Here is a 16,618-nt window from a genome sequence, read left to right as displayed (position 1 = left end):
AAAGATTGCTAGAGGATCTCCAGTTTGTCAACAAATGTGTGAGAAAGTTATTAAAATGTTTAAAAACAATGTACCTCAAAAAAGAATGGAGTGGATTTGCATATTTCTCCCTCTACAGTGCATAGTACCGTTGAACAATTCAAGGAATCAGGAGGAATTTTAATATTAAATTTGTGGTTAAATTCATTTTTTTCACCTCATTACTAGCCCTAAATTGCGCCCGCCCCAACTTTTTTGGAATGTGTTGCAGGCCTGAAATGCAGGAATGGAGGTATATTAACAAATGAAATGAAGTTGAGCAGACAAAACATGAAATATCTTGGGTCCAAACTGTCTGCAATCAAATAAAAGTCAAAGTTAATGTAAGAAATATTACAGTTTTATTTTATTTGCATTTTCCATACTGTACCAACTTTTTCTGATTTGGGGTTGTAAAACTATGGGAACATCATAATCAGCATAATTAAACCACTGACAGATCATAAAATCCACTTTAATAACATTACTGCCCCCTCTGTCCTCCATATACAACCATTTTAAAATGCTTTTTATATTTTATTCTTCCATTTATACAAATGTAACATATGTCTTTGTTGCTTAGTCATTCTCTGCTGTGTTATCACTGATGCATGAGCAAACTTTCCCTTCAAAGCGGCAATTACAGAAGTATTGCATAGAAATTTGGGAAGTGAAACAAAGTAGAAACCAACATGTATTTTTTCTTTGTTTGTTTTAGAAAAAAACGTGCAGTCACAACGTGAAGGTGGCATTGAGAAGGATTTCTTGTCTGGCTGTCTCAGATAGATTGTCGACCTTTCAGTCCATCCTTTTCTACTGTAAAAGTTGAACCTACAATATAACATGAAACAAATCATTTATTAGTAATTACTACACATTCACAACATAAAATTAACAATGAATAAACATATTTAAAATTTTATTTTCTTTTAGATGAAAACATTAAAGATTAGAAGTAATTAATTTGCCTAGGATCTTTTTATAAATATAATACCTAATATGAATGTAGAAAAACACCTACTCACTCACTGTCTTAACTGCTTATCCAATTGGGGGGGGGTGTGCTGAAGCCTATCCCAGCTTTTCAATGGGTGCAAGGCACACAGTAACACCCTGGACGGGGCGCCAGTCCATCACAGGGCAGACACACACATACACACCCATTCACCTATAGGGCAATTCAGTGTCTCCAATTAACTTGACTGTATGTTTTTGGACTGTGACAACCCACGCAGACACAGGGAGAACATGCAAACCCTGCACAGAAAGGACCCAGACCGCCCCGCCTGGGGATCGAACCCAGGACCTTTTTGCTGTGAGGCGACAGTGCTACCCACTGAGCCACCCTGTAAGAAAACAGCCATATGTAATTCCAATCCTGCTAGTAATTAAATGAGAATACTCTTAAATAAGGACTATTCATGAGAAATAAATCCCCACACAATCCTCTGTAGTACCTTGAACTGACACTCCTACTATCAATGCCATCATAACAGTCATTTCAACTATTTCAACAATTCTGTCCCTTGTTGAGTTGTACCAGTATGTACTGGTTTGCATGTGAGCACAGGAACTAATTGAAAAATCATATAAGAGGTGATGGAAATCATTAAAATCTTGTACAAGCACAACAGGCAACCCTAAATAGGATGAGAAATAACCCAAATGTAACAGCAAAATACCTACTGAAGATTATTAACTGCAAGAAACAAGTTTGCCTGTATGTTCCACATTGCTTCTGGTATAATGTTCAATAGACAGATGAGACAACAATGGAACTATTAAGCACAAATGCACAACTCTGGGTTTGAAGAAACAAGAACTATGCACACCAACACTAAAACCTCACCCAAACTGTGAATCATGAGTTGGGGCTGCTTTACTGATTCAGGGCCTGGCCCTTTGCAATCAATGAAGAAACAATAAAATGTTTAACCCCATAGAGATGTTTGACCTGAAGAGAGCTGTGCTTGTAGGATATTCTAAAATATTGATGAACTGAAACACATTTGCAGCGATGCTCAAGCCCGGAGTGGCTAATCGGGAGATTCGGGGGGATTCCCGATGGGCCGGCTCATGTCGTTCTAGAGTTTGGGCCGGTTGGACGGGAAAAATAATTTTGACACTCATCTGTCACTTACTTAATCTTCTTCTTGCATTCATTCTCCATTCATCTGACAGCGCAGCCCCTACATCGCAGTAGATTAGATGGGTTCTACCATCTGAGGGAATTCTCCCCTCCCAAATGTTTAAGTTGGTTGGGCCCACGAGGCGTCTTTTCTGGAGCGCCGGTAAAAGTAAATATAGCAACAGAATAGCACAAACCATCAGTCGGTGGTGATGGAGGGCAGGAAGAGGCCAGGTGGAGCCGAAAAGGCCAGGTTAAAAAAAGTAAGGCGTTGGAAGAAGATGCTGCCAAATGTGCCAAATTAACAGACCTGTTTTCCAGAGGACAGACCCCATGCAGCCGGTATTGCGCAACATAGCCAAGTCAATTTAGCGTAGTTTATTTTGTAGAACCCAATACACACCATTAATCACAAATATCCAGTTTCAAGCTGAAAATAATAAACATAATTTGAAGTGTAATATATTAAATAGCCTAACTCATTAATGGAATGTTTTTGTTCTGAAGCTACTGTACTGATGATCCCGAGGAGGCCATGACTACTGATGGGACAGGTAGAGGAGAGTCTAACAGAGTTATTTAAACTAAGATAGTTATTTGTAATGTAAAATATAACGTAGAGAATATACATGATATATGTTAAATTGTTCAGACATTCAGGAAGATGTCAGCATGATAGCCTAATTTATTTTAACAAATGGAGACAAATAGCCTAAATCACTATCAATTTTACACCATCATAATATAGGCTAAACTGTAAAAAAAACAAAAAAAACATGTTATGTTATTCAGCAAAATAGGCTAACCCTAAATGAAATGTTTTTTTTATTTGCCTCAGAGCAGCAGATAAGCCATGTCTCATGTCTATAGACAATGACACCGTTATTAATAAAGTTGGAGAAACCAGTGCACTGCTTAGGAGGCTTTTGATGCTGTAGGTAGCGAACTAAATATGCGTGTAGTGAAGCTACTTAAGAGTTTAGTGTAAACTCTCTGAGCACCTCTCTGTTGGGAAGACAAATGCAATTTTAATTTCTCCTGTACAAATGTAAATACGTTTTCATCTTTATCACATTTTTTTACCTTTTAAATCTTTGTCTGATTTAAATTTGAATTAAACATGTTTAAGTGAAGTGTTTTCTGTTAACTTACCAACATATACCTGAACTTATACCAAATAAAAAGGCATTGTAAGAGCTAGCTGCTGTTTCATTTATTCAAATTGCTCCTCCATGGAAAAAGTGGGCCGGATTTGGGCATGAAACTCCCGGGCTGAAAAAGGGGCCCACTCCGGCCATGGCGATGCTTTTAACATTCCTCCTCAACACTGTGCAAATCTTACAGGTATTTGCAGCTATGGGAATGTTTGGTGTCAGTGATTGCTCATAAAAGGAGATCAACAGCTTATTAAATTAACTTACTATTTTGTCCTGCACTGTGGATGTTGGCTTAATGTGCTCAGGGCCTCAGCCATCCACCTAAAATGAAATAGTCAATCATGTCGGTGTAGACACTTTGAGATTTGAACCCATATTTCAGCAATGGTGGGCTAGAGTAATAGACCACTGTGCTACCCAAGCAACACTAAGAGCAATGTATATACTTATACTCTATTGGAGTATTACCTGACAGTACAATGTGTCCTGGACCTTTTTGTTGCATAGAGTTTTATTTCACATCTGAGTACACACAATCTTCTGACAAGCTATTTGCTGTTCTATCAGTGTTTTCTCTTCTCTTAGAGAAATTAATGGATGCATAAGTCAACATTCCTTAAAAAATACAAAAAATAAAACACAATTTAAGACAATGCAGAAAGACAATGCATTTTACACACACACTGCAAATAATAACTACTACTTCTATATTGATCACACATTAAATTGCAATTGATATTAAGTCTATACAATACAACATTATATATATATATATATATATATATATATATATATATATATATATATATATATATATACATATATATATATATATATATACGTACACGTAAGAAACATATACAGTGTATCACAAAAGTGAGTACACCCCTCACATTTCTGCAGATATTTAAGTATATCTTTTCATGGGACAACACTGACAAAATGACACTTTGACACAATGAAAAGTAGTCTGTGTGCAGCTTATATAACAGTGTAAATTTATTCTTCCCTCAAAATAACTCAATATACAGCCATTAATGTCTAAACCACCGGCAACAAAAGTGAGTACACCCCTAAGAGACTACACCCCTAAATGTCCAAATTGAGCACTGCTTGTCATTTTCCCTCCAAAATGTCATGTGATTTGTTAGTGTTACTAGGTCTCAGGTGTGCATAGGGAGCAGGTGTGTTCAATTTAGTAGTACAGCTCTCACACTCTCTCATACTGGTCACTGAAAGTTCCAACATGGCACCTCATGGCAAAGAACTCTCTGAGGATCTTAAAAGACGAATTGTTGCGCTACATGAAGATGGCCAAGGCTACAAGAAGATTGCCAACACCCTGAAACTAAGCTGCAGCACAGTGGCCAAGATCATCCAGTGTTTTAAAAGAGCAGGGTCCACTCAGAACAGACCTCGCGTTGGTCGTCCAAAGAAGCTGAGTGCACGTGCTCAGCGTCACATCCAACTGCTGTCTTTGAAAGATAGGCGCAGGAGTGCTGTCAGCATTGCTGCAGAGATTGAAAAGGTGGGGGGTCAGCCTGTCAGTGCTCAGACCATACGCCGCACACTACATCAAATTGGTCTGCATGGCTGTCACCCCAGAAGGAAGCCTCTTCTGAAGTCTCTACACAAGAAAGCCCGCAAACAGTTTGCTGCAGACATGTCAACAAAGGAAATGGATTACTGGAACCATGTCCTATGGTCTGATGAGACCAAGATTAATTTGTTTGGTTCAGATGGTCTCAAGCATGTGTGGCGGCAATCAGGTGAGGAGTACAAAGATAAGTGTGTCATGCCTACAGTCAAGCATGGTGGTGGGAATGCCATGGTCTGGGGCTGCATGAGTGCAGCAGGTGTTGGGGAGTTACATTTCATTGAGGGACACATGAACTCCAATATTTACTGTGAAATACTGAAGCAGACCATGATCCCCTCCCTCCGGAAACTGGGTCGCAGGGCAGTGTTCCAGCATGATAATGACCCCAAACACACCTCTAAGACGACCACTGCTTTATTGAAGAGGCTGAGGGTAAAGGTGATGGACTGGCCAAGCATGTCTCCAGACCTAAACCCAATAGAACATCTTTGGGGCATCCTCAAGCGAAAGGTGGAGGAGCGCAAAGTCTCGAATATCCGCCAGCTCCATGATGTCGTCATGGAGGAGTGGAAAAGCATTCCAGTGGCAACCTGTGAAGCTCTGGTAAACTCCATGCCCAGGAGAGTTAAGGCAGTTCTGGGAAATAATGGTGGCCACACAAAATATTGACACTTCAGGAACTTTCACTAAGGGGTGTACTCACTTTTGTTGCCGGTGGTTTAGACATTAATGGCTGTATATTGAGTTATTTTGAGGGAAGAATAAATTTACACTGTTATATAAGCTGCACACAGACTACTTTTCATTGTGTCAAAGTGTCATTTTGTCAGTGTTGTCCCATGAAAAGATATACTTAAATATCTGCAGAAATGTGAGGGGTGTACTCACTTTTGTGATACACTGTAGGTGGTTTTAATGTTATGGTTGATCAGTATATATATATATATATATATATATATATATATATATATATATATATATATATATATACACAGTATATATACTGATCAACCATAACATTAAAACCACCTCTGTGTTTCTACACTCACTGTCCATTTTATCAATTCCACTTACCATACAGAAGAACTTTGTAGTTTTACAATTACTGACTGTAGTCCATCTGTATCTCTGCATGCTTTGTTAGCCCCCTTTCACCATGTTCTTTAATGATCAGGACCCCCACAGGACCACTACAGAGCAGGTACTATTTGGTTGGTGGGTCATTCTCAGCACTGTATTTACACTGACATAGTGGTGGTGTGTTAGTGTGTGTTGTGCTGGTATGAGTGGATCAGACACAGCAGTGCTAATGGAGTTTTTAAACACCTGTCAATGCTGGACTGAGAATAGTCCACGAACCAAAATGATCCATCCAACAGCGCCCCGTGGGTAGCGTCCTGTGACCACTGAATGAAGGTCTAGAAGACCAACTCAAACCACAGCAATAGATGAGTGATTGTCTCTGACTTTACATCTACAAGGTGAACCAACTAGGTAGAAGTGTCTAAAAGAGTGGACAGTGAGTGGACTCATACCGGCACAATACACACTAACACACCACCACCATGTCAGTGTCACTGCAGTGCTGAGAATCATCCAACACCTAAACAATACCTGCTCTGTGGGAGTCCTGACCACTGAAGAACAGGGTGAAAGCAGGTTAAAAAGTATATAGAGAAACACATGGCCTACAGTCAGTAATTGTAGAACTACAAAGTGCTTCTATATGGTAAGTGGAGCTGATAAAGTAGTGAGTGTAGAAACTATATATAATAGTTAATAATAATAATAACAATAGCAGCAGCAATAACAGTGATAATAATAATAATAGTAATATAGCTTTATTAAATGTGGAAAAAAATGTAAAGTTTTTATAATAGATAATATTTGAACTGTAGCTGTACACTCACCTTGCTCATTCTGTTTGTTTTCAGTATCATTTGCTATTAAACCAGAAACACACTTATTGGGATTTCTAAGAAATATTAAGAATTACCAAAATAATAATAATAATAACAATAATAATAACAATAATAATAATAATAATAATAATAATAATGAAGCAACTTACATCTGCAATTTTGACATTCTCTTTTCAATGTGAAACAAATGAGACATAAAATGAGGAGGCCACACAGACTCAAAGCCGTTCCCAAACCAACCACTGCTAGATCTGAAATTGTTATTTTACTCATTATTTTCTTGTTCATTGTGGTCTGATTATTCAATGTGTATCATGGATAAATAATAAGTAAATGATAATGAACTAATAAACCTTACCAATCTTTTGTTGGGTGATCATGTCCGTGCTGTTATCGAGGACTGTTGTTTCATATGGCACTGAATTATCAAACAAAACAAACAAAAATTTTCTTGTTAAATGTGTTCTGATTGTTCAATGTGTGTCATGAATAAATAATAAGTAAACAATAATGAACTAATACACCTTACCCATCTTTTGTTGGGTGCTCAAGTCTGTGCTGTTATCAAGAACTGTTTTATGTGGCACCGAATTATCAAACAAAACAGGTTTAAATATTTCTGAGTAACATGCACATCTAATTACATTTTGAATAAATGATTTACTAAAATGCTGAGTTCAAAACTGTTACTGCAGAAGTAGACATGAAATTCAATGGTTCAGTCCTAGCTTTAAAGTTGAAGATTAAATAATGAAAAAAAGGAAAAAGAACTAGTTGTTTAATTAATGTTGAATAAAAATAGTTACCTTTAATTGATAAGTAAGTCCCATCTGCAAACACAAGTTCTGGTGCTGTGAGTCCACAGTAGTACATTGCTTCATCTGACTTACTGGTGTTAAAAATATTCATGTTGTTGCAATGTGAGTTTGTTTCAATGTGAAAACGAGATTTTTTGAATTCATTATAAAAAGTATCTCCAATACTTTCACCTTTATACCACTTTGCCATAATCCGAGGCTTTTCCCCAGTTGGTTGCTTGTACCAAACAATTTCTCTGTTTTTTTCACCAACAACACAACAATGTAGAACAGCAGATTCCCCACTATTCACAGTGAGCTCCTTATTTGGCTGATAAACCTTTGCTGGGTTTGTAGAGACTTTTGGTTTACTGTTGCATTTGTGAGATCGGACAGCATCTACAAAAAAAAAAATAATAATAAAAAAACAAATGCCTTAATTAAACTAAGCAAGCAGTTGTATTATTTTTTAAATAAAATATTACAGATTATTGAGCATAAATCATGTAAAAAAATCGGAAATCATTTTACAGGACCTTTAAAGATTACCAAAATAAAACATTACATACCTGTGTTGGTTAGAATTAAAATCAGGGCCCAGATATTGTTCATGTTTAATTTGATCTGTGTTTGTCTTAATTAACAACAGAATACAGATGCATTCGAGGCGAGGTTAAATTTGTAAACTAAAGTGAGAGCTACATGGTATTTATAGCCACCCACACGTCACACATTATTTTTTTTGATGAGCCTAACCAAGAAGACAGATTTTGGCTAGACAGTGAAAGTGCCTAGCTCTGGTGGGCAGACGGTGTAAAATCTGTTTGCTGTTTAAATTGCATGATAGTTAAAATAGTAAATGTTCTTAACAGATTTTTTGAAGGAGGAGGTAATAAAATAAGGAGTGAGATGTCCTCTGGTGGAAGGTTTCCGTGTGTCTCAGTGGGTGGCATTATTATTATTAATGTGAACAACTTCAGTTAGCTTTCTCTACATGAGTCTAACATTAGCCTTAGTGGTAATTTTACTGAATTTTTCAATTCCATGAACTACTTTATCCTGGTCTGAGTTGTGGCAGGTCCAGTTCCACCAGGAAACACTAGAAGCAAATTATAAATACACTAGACAGGAGGCCAATTCACAGGGCTTCAGTGAACACCAACCAAGGCATAGCCAATTGGCATAACTGTTCGGGGTGTGTTCCCAACTAGGATAAAACATGAAAATGGTGGTAAAACATGAAAATAAAATTTTATGAAAGTAATGACAATAATAATGCTAATAATAATAATGCTAATAATATTAATGCTAATGCTAATGCTAATAATAATAATAATAATAATAATAATAATAATAATAATAGCCATGATAAAGCAGTGGTAAAACAGACAATGAATAATAATAATCCTAATAATAATAATCCTAATAATAATAATCCTAATAATAATAACCATGACCCTGACCAGTCTAAATCAGTGGTAAAACAGACAATGAATGAATGAATCATAAATAATAATAGTAATAATAATAATGCTAATAATAATAATAATCATAATAAGAATAACCATGACCCTGACCAGTATAAATTGGTGGTAAAACAGACAATGAAAGAATGAATCATAAATAACAATAATAATAATAATAATAATAATAATAATAATAATAACCATGACCCTGACCAGCTCAGTGGTTAAGGTACTGGACTAGTAAACAGAAGGTTGCCGGTTCAAGCCCTGCCACCACCAAGTTGCCACTGTTGGGTCCCTGAGCAAGGCCCTTAACCCTCAATTGCTCATTGTGTTCCGCTCACTGTGTAAGTCGCTTTGGATAAAAGCGTCTGCTAAATGCTGTAAATGTAAATGTAAATAAATCGGTGGTAAAACAGACAATGAATGAATGAATCATAAATAATAATAATAATAATAATAATAATCCTAATAATAATAATAATAATCATAATAAGAATAACCATGACCCTGACCAGTATAAATCGGTGGTGAAACAGACAATGAATGAATAAATCATAAATAATAATAATAATCCTAATAATAATAATAATAATAATAATAATAATAATAATAATCCTAATAATAATAACCATGACCCTGACCAGTATAAATCGGTGGTAAAACAGACAATGAATGAATGAATCATAAATAATAATAATAATAATAATAATAATCCTAATAATAATAATAATAATAATAATAATAATAATAATAATAATCATAATAAGAATAACCATGACCCTGACCAGTATAAATCGGTGGTGAAACAGACAATGAATGAATGAATCATAAATAATAATAATAATAGTAATAATAATAATAATAATAACAATTCGCTGCAGCACTTTAACAAAACTAACAAGGTAATGACTGTGACGCTGAGCTCCTGTGTGCCACTCTCAGGGAGAACACACTGTCTCCTGCCACACCCCCTCTCTGGGATTAATCAGCCCCAGCTGCTCCTCTTTGAGGAACATTTAAAAGGAGAGCTGGAGTAAAAGACTGACGGGAGCTTTTTGTCCCCAGTTTGGTTTGACTTTGGTTTGTGTACGCGTTTCGTTTGGGCTGGGTATGGATTTTGTTTCTAGCTCATGTTTCTAGGTCTTGTTAAGTTATGCTAAGTCATGTTTCTAGGTCTTGTTAAGTTATGCTAAGTTATGTTTCTAGGTCGTGTTAAGTCATGCTAAGTCATGTTATACTAGCTCTTGTGTTTAGTTCTCATTACTAGCTATGTTACTAGTTCTTGTATTTAGTTCCCATTACTAGCTATGTTACTAGTTCTTGTGTTTAGCTCTCGTTACTAGCTATGTTACTAGTTCTTGTATTTAGTTCTCATTACTAGCTATGTTACTAGCTCTTGTGTTTAGCTCTCGTTACTAGCTATTTTACTAGCTCTTGTGTTTAGTTCTTGTTACTAGCTAGGTTACTAGCTCTCGTGTTTAGCTTTCGTTACTAGCTATGTTACTAGCTCTTGTGTTTATTTCTCGTTACTAGCTATGTTACTAGCTCTTGTGATTAGCTTTTATTACTAATAAATTCTTAGTTTGTTTTCATCTCTGCGTGTGTGTCCGCCCCTCTTGTCTCGTCCCGTAGACCCCCGCTTGACATAATAGCTCCCCAATAGGACGCAGCGAGATGTTTTTTGTTCAGGAGTTCCCTGAATTTGACTCCATGGGGTTCCCTCAGACCTTCCCGCTCTGTAGGCCAGCTCCCTATGATGGAAGCGACCCTTGGGTCGAGGGCTTCCTCCTTCAGAGCCAGCTCTACCTGCAAGACCTTCTTGATCCTCAGCCTACTGAGACACAAAAAGGTTTTGTTTATGATGTCAAGGCTGAAGGGTGCTGCGCAAGAATGGGCTAGGCAGCTCTGGTCTGAAAAGTGAGCTGAGCTGAACTCGGTTAAGGTGTTTGAGGGCCTCTTGAGAGCCAAATTTACAGGTAGGAAGCCGTATGAGTTTGGTATGGGGAAGTTGGCAAAACCTCCCATGCCCATTGGAGACGCTACATGCAGCAAAGCGCCCACTGCAGCTTATACCCGGCATCCAGTGTCCACTGGGGATGTTAAATTTTCCCCAGTGCCCACTGCTGATGTGGGGTGCCAGTGCCCGCTCAAAGTGCTCGTGACCGTCCCAGGTCTATGTTAGGAGCCAGTCAGGATCGCTTGTTTAGTTCAGTTTCTTGTTTCGACCCCAAGGGCTCCGGGGTCCTTCTGTTTGTTTGCTGGCTCCAGTTCCAGTTTGGTTGGTTTCTGTTCACCTGGGTCCAAGCAGCTGATTCAAGACACCTCACCAGGGTCCAAGCAGCTGATTCAGGACGCCACTTCAGGGTCCAAGCAGCTGATTCAAGACGCCTCACCAGGGTCCAAGCAGCTGATTCAGGATGCCACTTCAGGGTCCAAGCAGCTGATTCAAGATGCCTCACCAGGGTCCAAGCAGCTGATTTCAAGACGCCTCACCAGGGTCCAAGCAGCTGATTCAGGATGCCACTTCAGGGTCCAAGCAGCTGAATCAAGACGCCTCACCAGGGTCCAAGCAGCTGATTCAGGACGCCACTTCAGGGTCCAAGCAGCTGATTCAAGACGCCACTTCAGGGTCCAAGCAGCTGATTCAAGACACCTCACCAGGGTTCAAGCAGCTGATTCACGATGCCACTTCAGGGTCCAAGCAGCTGATTCAAGACGCCTCACCAGGGTCCAAGCAGCTGATTCAGGATGCCACTTCAGGGTCCAAGCAGCTGATTTCAAGACGCCTCACCAGGGTCCAAGCAGCTGATTCAGGACGCCACTTCAGGGTCCAATTAGCTGATTCAAGACGCCTCACCAGGGTCCAAGCAGCTGATTCAGGACGCCACTTCAGGGTCCAAGCAGCTGATTCAAGACGCCTCACCAGGGTCCAAGCAGCTGATTCAGGACGCCACTTCAGGGTCCAAGCAGCTGATTCAAGACGCCTCACCAGGGTCCAAGCAGCTGATTCAGGACGCAACTTCAGGGTCCAAGCAGCTGATTTCAAGACGCCTCACCAGGGTCCAAGCAGCTGATTCAGGACGCCACTTCAGGGTCCAAGCAGCTGATTCAAGACGCCTCACCAGGGTCCAAGCAGCTGATTCAGGACGCCACTTCAGGGTCCAAGCAGCTGATTCAGGACGCCTCACCAGGGTCCAAGCAGCTGATTTAGGACGCCACTTCAGGGTCCAAGCAGCTGATTTCAAGACGCCTCACCAGGGTCCAAGCAGCTGATTCAGGACGCCTCACCAGGGTCCAAGCAGCTGATTCAGGACGCCACTTCAGGGTCCAAGCAGCTGATTTCAAGACGCCTCACCAGGGTCCAAGCAGCTGATTCAGGACGCCTCACCAGGGTCCAAGCAGCTGATTCAGGACGCCACTCCAGGGTCCAAGCAGCTGATTCAAGATGCCTCACCAGGGCCCAAGCAGCTGTTTCAGGACGCTTCTCAAGGATTTTCGCAGCTGATTCCGGACGCCTCTCCTAGGTCCTCGCAGCTGACAAAGAGTTTCTCAAGGATTTTCGCAGCTGACTCCAGACGCCTCTCCATGGTCCTCGCAGCTGACTCGAGGATTTTCGCAGCTGACTCCGGACGCCTCTCCAGGGTCCCCTCAGCTGACTCGAGGAGTTTCTCAAGGGTTTTTGCAGCTAATTAATGACGTTTCTCCAGTGTTTTTGCAGCTTATTTCAGATGCCTCTTCTCAAGGGTCCTCGCAGCTGACCTCTTCTCAAGAGTCCTCACAGCTGACTCCGGACGCCTCTTCGCCAGGGTCCTCGCAGCTGACTCCGGACGCCTCTTCGCCAGGGTCCTCGCAGCTGACTCCGGACGCCTCTTCTCCAGGGTCCTCGCAGCTGACTCCCAAAGCATCTTTGCCAGGCTCAACGCAGCTGGTTTTTGTTCTCAAGTTGGCACCCCTAGATGGTGCTTTTGGCTCCTCAATAGTGCCCCCGACGGTGCTTTTGAACTCTCGTTGGCGCCCCCCGATGGCGCCTCTGGTTTTCCGTCTGCGGCCTGCGTTCCAGGGTTTATGTCATGCCTGCCTAAGAACTTTTTAAATGACTTTAAATTTGCCCTGCAGGGCCCAAGACCTCCTCGTTTTTTTTTTTTTTTTTTTGGAAGGCACTCCAGGAGTAGTGCCTTCAGGGGGGGGCTTCTGTGACGCTGAGCTCCTGTGTGCCACGCCCCCCTCTCAGGGAGAACACACTGTCTCCTGCCACACCCCTTCTCTGGGACTAATCAGCCCCAGCTGCTCCTCATTGAGGAACATTTAAAAGGAGAGCTGGAGTAAAAGACTGACGGGAGCTATTTGTCTCCAGTTTGGTTTGACTTTGGTTTGTGTACGCGTTTCATTTGGGCTGGGTATGGATTTTGTTTCTAGCTCATGTTTCTAGGTCTTGTTATGCTAAGTCATGTTTCTAGGTCTTGTTAAGTTATGCTAAGTCATGTTTCTAGGTCTTGTTAAGTTATGCTAAGTCATGTTATACTAGCTCTTCTGTTTAGTTCTCGTTACTAGCTATGTTACTAGTTCTTGTGTTTAGTTCTCCTTACTAGCTATGTTACTAGCTCTTGTGTTTAGTTCTCGTTACTAGCTATGTTACTGGCTCTTGTGTTTAGTTCTCGTTACTAGCTAGGTTACTGGCTCTCGTGTTTAGCTCTCGTTACTAGCTAGGTTACTAGCTCTTGTGTTTAGTTCTCGTTACTAGCTATGTTACTGGCTCTTGTGTTTAGTTCTCGTTACTAGCTAGGTTACTGGCTCTCGTGTTTAGCTCTCGTTACTAGCTAGGTTACTGGCTCTCGTGTTTAGCTCTCGTTACTAGCTAGGTTACTGGCTCGTGTTTAGCTCTCGTTACTAGCTAGGTTACTGGCTCTCGTGTTTAGCTCTCGTTACTAGCTAGGTTACTGGCTCTCGTGTTTAGCTCTCGTTACTAGCTAGGTTACTGGCTCTCGTGTTTAGCTCTCGTTACTAGCTAGGTTACTGGCTCTCGTGTTTAGCTCTCGTTACTAGCTAGGTTACTGGCTCTCGTGTTTAGCTCTCGTTACTAGCTAGGTTAATAGCTCTTGTGTTTAGCTCTCGTTACTAGCTAGGTTACTAGCTCTCGTGTTTAGCTCTCATTACTAGCTAGGTTACTAGCTCTCGTTACTAGCTAGGTTACTAGCTCTCGTTACTAGCTAGGTTACTAGCTCTCGTGTTTAGCTCTCGTTACTATCTAGGTTACTAGCTCTCGTGTTTAGCTCTCGTTACCAGCTAGGTTACTAGCTCTTCTGTTTAGCTCTCGTTACTAGCTAGGTTACTAGCTCTCGTGTTTAGCTCTCGTTACTAGCTAGGTTACTTGCTCTCGTGTTTAGCTCTCGTTACTAGCTAGGTTACTAGCTCTCGTTACTAGCTAGGTTACTAGCTCTCGTGTTTAGCTCTCGTTACTAGCTAGGTTACTAGCTCTCATTACTAGCTAGGTTACTAGCTCTCGTGTTTAGCTCTCGTTACTAGCTAGGTTACTAGCTTTCGTGTTTAGCTCTCGTTTCTAGCTAGGTTACTAGCTCTCGTGTTTAGCTCTCGTTACTAGCTAGGTTACTAGCTCTCATGTTTAGCTCTCGTTACTAGCTAGGTTACTAGCTAGGTTATTAGCTCTTGTGTTTAGCTCTCGTTACTAGCTAGGTTACTAGCTCTTGTGTTTAGCTCTCGTTACTAGCTAGGTTACTAGCTCTTGTGTTTAGCTCTCGTTACTATCTAGGTTACTAGCTCTTGTGATTAACTTTTATTACTAATAAATTCTTAGTTAGTTTTTATCTCTGCGTGTGTGTCCGCCCCTCTTGTCTTGTCCCGTAGACCCCCGCTTGACAATGACATGGTAACATGTGATGGGTAGGTAAGATTGGTGCAGGTCCAGCAGTGTTGAAACAAAACCTTATTCCAACTGTGAAGCTTAGAGGAGGAAGTATCATGGGTTGGGGCTGCTCTACTGCCTCAGGGCCTGGACATTTTGAAGACCTGATACAAATTTGTGTTCTAAAATTAATCAACATTGTGCAAATCTTATTTGCAGCTATAGGAATGTTTGGTGTTGGTAAATGCTTCTAAAAATTAATCCACAGGTTATTAAATTCACTTACTTTTTCTTCCCGCACTGTGGATGTTTGCTTAATGTGCTCAGTAAAACATGAACAGTATGACTGTGTTATTAATTCAGTTAGATTGTGACTACAGACAACATTTATCACATAATTAAGGCAGAAATCCAGGTAATTCAAAAGGGTTCACTTTACTTTTTCTTGCATCTGTAAGCCTTTATCTTCAGCACACTATTATTGTCTTGTGGATTTGATTTTGAATATATATTTATTTTCAATATATATAATTATTGAATTTTTAAACCAATCTACACTTATTGAAACCCATAATGATGAAGTGACATCATGCTTTTGCAGATTTAAAAAAAATATTTAAAATCAAAAGCTAAAATCTCTTATCCACAAACATATTCAGACCTTTTTGCCAGTAATCACAGCTGCAAGTCTTCTTGATTAACTTTATCAAAGTGGATGGCAAACATCTGTAAATCGCTATCCACAGGTCTCTTCACAGATTTTTGAAATGGTTTAAGTTTGTGCTTTAGTTGGGCCACTTTAAGACATTCAGAGACCTGCCCAAAAAAGCCACTTCAGTATCGTTTGTGTCCTAACAGTGTATGTGTGTCTGATAAAGAGGTCAATAAGGGTAACCATTATGTAAAAACAACAACACTAAAACCATGTCTGTAAAATCATGTCTTTAAAGACCTTAATTTGGGCACAGGGGCACAGAGTGTTTGCTCTAACAGACTGTTCTTACGTAATTTATAAAGCATATAATTTATTTTACTGATTTATACACCTTATGATCACCATTATATTAATGTGTGGGGCTGAACCATGTGAACTCAGTAATTAGAAGCATTGTCTACATATTTATTGCCATTTAGTGTTAATCATAAACGTCAACTTTTCAGACCACAATACAAGTTAAAAGTATTGTGGAAGCATATTTATTTTAAGGATTTGCATTTACTGTACATTTACCCATTTGGTAGACATAAAAAACCTGCATACTTAAGTTTTTGTAATGTTAAGCTATTTGGGATCAAACAGATGACAGCCAATATTTTTATAAGCAGGTGCATCACATTTATTTTTAAAGTCATTTAAATCACAATCACAAAAGCCTTGTATTAAACAAATTACATTTTAGATAAAGGTCTATTTTATCAACGGCACATGACTGGAAGCTGTGTGACTTTTGGCTCAATTTTTGTTGATGGTTTCTCCACTCTTGGTACATCTGTTATAATGTGGTACGGGAACAGCCCACAAGTGCAGCTGTTGCTGAAATACTGGCACCACACCTCTGGGCACCAACACTCTGTCCTTGGTTAAAGTCGCTTAAGTTGCTTTGTTTATGTATAGCTGGTAAATTTCGCCTTCTGCTGTGCAGTGGACAGGTCAACACCTTATATGA

The sequence above is a fragment of the Trichomycterus rosablanca genome, chromosome 8, assembly GCF_030014385.1.
Source record: "Trichomycterus rosablanca isolate fTriRos1 chromosome 8, fTriRos1.hap1, whole genome shotgun sequence".
Classification (NCBI taxonomy): domain Eukaryota; kingdom Metazoa; phylum Chordata; class Actinopteri; order Siluriformes; family Trichomycteridae; genus Trichomycterus; species Trichomycterus rosablanca.
The sequence above is the reverse complement of the archived record's forward strand: the minus strand, read 5'-3'. Positions refer to the sequence as shown.